Below are 4,823 nucleotides of genomic sequence, written 5' to 3' on the forward strand. Positions count from 1 at the left end.
ATCTGCGCCCCAGACATCTGACGGATCTCATTGATTTTGGCGCCTTGACGCCCGAATATGCAGCCAATCAAATCATTTGGAATGGTGAGTTCATGAGAAGTAGTCTGAGCAGATGCATCCAAACCTGCCCAATAGCCTTTCACCTCTGGAGAGCTGGATTCAATGCCACTGAATCCGGTGTTGCCATGCGTCATGGGAAAATGAGACTGTTGCATTGTCAACTGATGCAGCTTGGTCAAATCTGGCTGTGAAATGGCATACTGTTCTTGAATGGTATAGGCCTGACCACCTGCAAAGATGACTGGAGAACTGGACGGCTTGGGCCGGTACGGGATGGTCACGTCCTTCGGGGGGGACTCCAACATGACCACGCAGATCTGTTTGACACACTCAATGATGGATTGCGGAATGCCAGTGATAGTGATGACTCAGTTGAGTTGGGGAGCATATCCCCCGCCACCTGGACCTGAGCCCCTGTACTCTCTCGTATTTCCTTGATCTTGCAACCACCTTTTCCAATGAGAGAGCCACACTGACTAGCAGGAACCACCAGCCTCAGGGTTACTGGGGGTCTACTGGCAGCTGTGCTATTGGTCATAGAGCTGCTGATATCCTCTTCCAGTTTGTCAATGACCATAGCAAAGGCTTTAAAGATGGCATTAGTGGGTCCAGCCAAAGTGATAATTCTCTCAGGACAATTCCCTTCTGAGATGTTGGTACGTGCACCACTCTCTTCACACATTTTCTTAATGGATTCTCCTTTCTTTCTGATGATACTGCCAACTTCCTTTCCATGCATAAGTAGCCGGATGGTGAGAGTGACATTTAATCCACCTTCAATCACACGGGTATCCATGTCGAGCTGTGTTCTGGTGAGCTGGACTTTGAGTGGTCAAGTCTTTGGTCACAGGTGAGGGTGAAAGACAAAACTGCAGGCGTGAGGCGACTGAGGGGGCAATTATACTGTTTTTTGGAATGGGAACAAATATGGATCTTCTATAGTCAGTTGGCCAGGTTTGTAGGCATTGTTGAAACAGATCAATTAGTAGTTCACCAATACTTGAAACCTTAAATTTGCTAATGCTTTTATTTGTTCACTACTGTGGGCTGGAAGTCTCTTGTTTAAGCAACCAGGGCGTGGAAGCCCGAAGGCCTGGCGTTAATTGTGTTTGGGGAGAACAATGTTCTAAGTGGTACAGTCTGCCAATTTACTGTTTTGATATAACTTGGGGTTGCTATGATTATTGAAATCTGTTCCACTAGTGTGACAAATGCCATAAAGTTTACCCATGGTGGACAGGTTTGGGTGGAGCTCCTTGACTAAGACAGACTAGGAAGAAGGATGGGCCATCCATATCCTAAATAATAGGACTTTGAAAATCCTATGAACACTAAAGGAAGAGGATAGTTATAGTAGTGTAGCAGCAGAGACCGGATTGGAAGTCAGATGAAATGACAAAAATCAATAACAAACATAGTTTAATAATTGGAACATGGAATGTATGTGGCTTGAAATTTGGAAAGCTGGAAATTGTGAAAAATGAAATGGAACAAATGAACATTGACTTACTAGGCATTAACGAGATGAGATGTACCAGCTTTGACCACTTTGAATCAGATAATCATATGGTATCTATGAGATGGATTGATTCAGTGACTGGGGTAACGAGGGTAGGTGTGTTGGAGACAGTGAGATTGGCACAGGATAGAGCAGGTGTTAGGGCTGTTGTAAATAGGGTCCCTGTGAGTTGCAGGCAACTTGATGACACATAACAACAACAACATACTAGGCTGGGAATGAAAAGCAGAGAAGAGTGTTGCATTCATAGTAAAAAACTCGTTTTCAAGTTCTGTCCTGAAGTACAATGTTGTGAGTAATAGGATAATATTCATACACATACAAGGAAAACCCATTAACATGACTATTATTCAAATATACACTCCTACACCTATAGAGCCAAAGAGGAAGACATTGAGCATTTTTACCAAATCTTGCTGTCCAAAATTGTCTGAACATGCAATTAAGGTGTGTTACTGATAATTGGTGACTGGAATGCAAAAGTAGGAAACACTGACGAAGGAATGGTAGGTTGAAAATATGGGTGTGGTGATAGAAATGAGGCTGGAAATAGAACGGTTGAATTTTGTACTTACAACGATTTATTCATTGCAAATACCTTTTTTTATTTTAATTTTTTTTTTAATTTGGTGTATGGTGGAATTGGGTCCAACTGGCACAGGCAGAGTTTGCCCCTCCTTCTCCAGCGGAGCACATGGTGGATTTGAACCGTGCATATTTGGGATTGCAGCACAGCTTCTTGCTACTAGGCCACCAGAGCTCTTGCAAATACCTTTTTAAAAAGAAACAAATGATGACTTTATAAGTGGATCTGACCCGATGAGCTGCATAGGAATTAGAGTGACTACAGTTGTGGGAAAAATTGCTGGAGAAGCTCAATATCAGCAGTCAAAACTAGATCAGGGACAGTTTGTGGATCAGATCATCAATTACTCATATGGAAATTCAAATTGGGGCCAATGAAAATGAAAATAAGTCCACAGGAGCCAAGGTAGGATCTTTAATTAATTCCATCTGAATTTCAAGATCATCTTAAGAATAGGTTTGAGGCATTGAACAACAGTCATCAAAGAGCAGATGAACTTTGAGATGACATAAAAAATATCATCCATGCAGAAAGCAAAAGGTCATTACAAAATAGAGGAGAAAGAAAAAAAATGGAAATGGATATCAGAAGAGACTCTAAAGATTGCATTGGAGCATCAAGAAGCCAGAACAAAAGGAAAACATGTCAAAGTAAAAGAGCTGAACAGAAGATTTCAAACAGCATCTCAGAAGGACAAAGCAAAGTATCATAATGGAATATTCAGAGAGCTGGAATTGGAATAAAAAGGAAAGAACTTGTTCTGCATTTCTTAAGCTGCAAAAACTGAAAAACAAATTTAAGCTTCATGTTGCAATATTGAAAGATGCAATGGGCAATATATTGAATGACCCAAAAAGCATCAAAAGAAGATAGAAGGAATACACAGAATCACTCTACCAGAAAGAATTGATTGACACTGAAAAATTTCAGGAAATATCATATGACTAAGAGCCAATGCTAATGAAGTAGAAGTTGTATTGAAGGCATTGGCAAAGAAAATAAGGTCTTGTTTTAGTTAACAGAAACAGCTTTGGATGCACTCACCAGTCTATGCCAGGAAATTTGGAGGACAGTTGTTTGGCCAATGGATTGGAAGAAGTTCATACTTGTCATCATTCCCAAGAAAGGTGATCCAACAGAATGTGAAAACTATTGAACAATATCATTAATATCAAATGCAAGCAAAGTACTTTTGAAGATCATTTAAAAAAATGGCTAGAACAGTACATAGATAGAACACTGTCAGAAGTTCAAGCAGGCTTTAGAAGAGGCCATGGCACCAGGGATACTGATGTCAGATGAATCCTAGCTGAAAGTAAAGAATACCAGAAGGATGTCTATTTGTGCTTTATTGACTATGAAAATGCATTTGACTGTGTGGATCATAACAAGTTGTGGCTGAAATTGAGAAGAAAGAATCCCAGAGCAGTTAATTGTGCTCATGTGGAGCCTATACCTGGTCCAGGAGGCTGTTGTGAAAACAGAGCAGGGGAACACTGCATGGTTTAAAATTGAGAAGGGAGTGTATCAGGGTTGTATTCTCCATACCTATTTAATCTGTATGCTGAGCAAATTATCCAAGAGGCTGGACTCTATGAAGAGGAATGTGGCATTAGGATTGGAGGAAGACTCATCAATAACCTGCATTATGCAGATGACACAACTCTGCTTGCTGAAAATGAGGATAACTTGGAGCCCTTGTTGTGGAAGATCAAGGAATGCAGGCTTCAGTATGGATTGCATCTCAATGTCAAGGAAACAAAGATTCTTACCATTGGACTGATCGGCAACATCATGATGGATGGAGAGGAGATTGAAATGGTCAACAGCTTCATCTTGCTTAGATCTACAATTAACATGCTTGGCAATAGCAGTCAGGAAATAAGGAGACACATTGCACTGGGAAAAATCTGCAGTTAGGGACATCTTGAAATTATTGAGGAGTAATGATGTCAGTTTGAGGACTAAGGTACATCTGATTCAGGCCATAGTCTTTCCAATTACTTGCATGCATCTGAGAGCTGGATAATGAATAAGGATGAGAGAAAAAGAATTGATGCCTTTAAGTTGTGGTATTAGATAAGAACATCCCTTGATGGCCAGGAGAACAAACAGATATCTCTTGGAGAGGGGTACAGCGGGAGTCTTCTTTGGAAGCAAGAATGGTGAAGCTTCACCTCACACTTTGGACATGTTCCTGGGAGGGGCTATTCCTTGGAGAAGAACATGATGCTGGGAAGGGTAGAGGGTCATCGAAGGAGACCAAGACCCTCAACCAGGTGAATTGACATGGTGACTGCTGCAATGGGCTCTTGTGTGTCAGGAAGTATGAGGATGGAGGAGGATAGAACAGGGTTCAGATTTTTTGTTCACAGGGTCACTATGAGTCGCACTCAACGGCACCTAACAACCACCACCACCACCACCACCATTATCTCATGGTCCCTTGGACTGTCAAAAAACCAAACAGATATGTCTTGGAGAAGGTGCAGCCAGAGTGCTCCTTGGAGGTAAAGATAATAAAAAAAATTCCTCCCTTCAATATGGATTGAGGCTCAATGTCAAGAAGACAAAGATTCTCACCATTGGACCAATTAGCAGCATCAGGATGGACGGTGAAGAGATTGAGATTGTCCACAGCTTTAGTTTGCTTGGCTC

At 41.4% G+C, this 4,823-nt stretch overlaps 1 pseudogene; it reads right to left on the reverse strand.

Moving 5' to 3' along the window:
* LOC102845543 overlaps window positions 1-886 on the reverse strand; it is a 9,212-nt pseudogene extending 8,326 nt beyond the window's left edge.
* Window positions 887-4,823: the final 3,937 nt, after the last annotated feature.

Source organism: Elephantulus edwardii, unplaced genomic scaffold (genome assembly GCF_000299155.1).
Source record: "Elephantulus edwardii isolate Elephantulus edwardi_28Jun2011 unplaced genomic scaffold, EleEdw1.0 scaffold00273, whole genome shotgun sequence".
Lineage (NCBI taxonomy): Eukaryota > Metazoa > Chordata > Mammalia > Macroscelidea > Macroscelididae > Elephantulus > Elephantulus edwardii.